This window comes from Arachis ipaensis, chromosome B02 (assembly GCF_000816755.2).
Source record: "Arachis ipaensis cultivar K30076 chromosome B02, Araip1.1, whole genome shotgun sequence".
NCBI lineage: Eukaryota > Viridiplantae > Streptophyta > Magnoliopsida > Fabales > Fabaceae > Arachis > Arachis ipaensis.
Genome location: NC_029786.2, coordinates 61,038,709 through 61,038,984, shown reverse-complemented (window position 1 = coordinate 61,038,984; position 276 = coordinate 61,038,709).

The following is a 276-nucleotide window of genomic DNA, read 5'->3' as shown; positions in this document are numbered from 1 at the left end:
TTTATTAATCAGATGTTTTCAAAAAGGTTTGAGTTGAATGAAAGAAAATTAAATTAGAGAATTTATATAAATTTAAATAAAAGCCTTGACTGGGAGTTGATTAGCTGGAAGCCCTATTCTTGTTGCAGTACTCTCAAGATTAATTGATAATTGGGAGTTATTATGTTTAGTTGTCCCTTACTAAGTAAGGAAAAGTTAAACAAGTTGGAATGCTATTCTATCCACAAGTTCCAATCCGCTCTTGGGAGGATTGGTGTTAGTGACTAGAGAGCAATC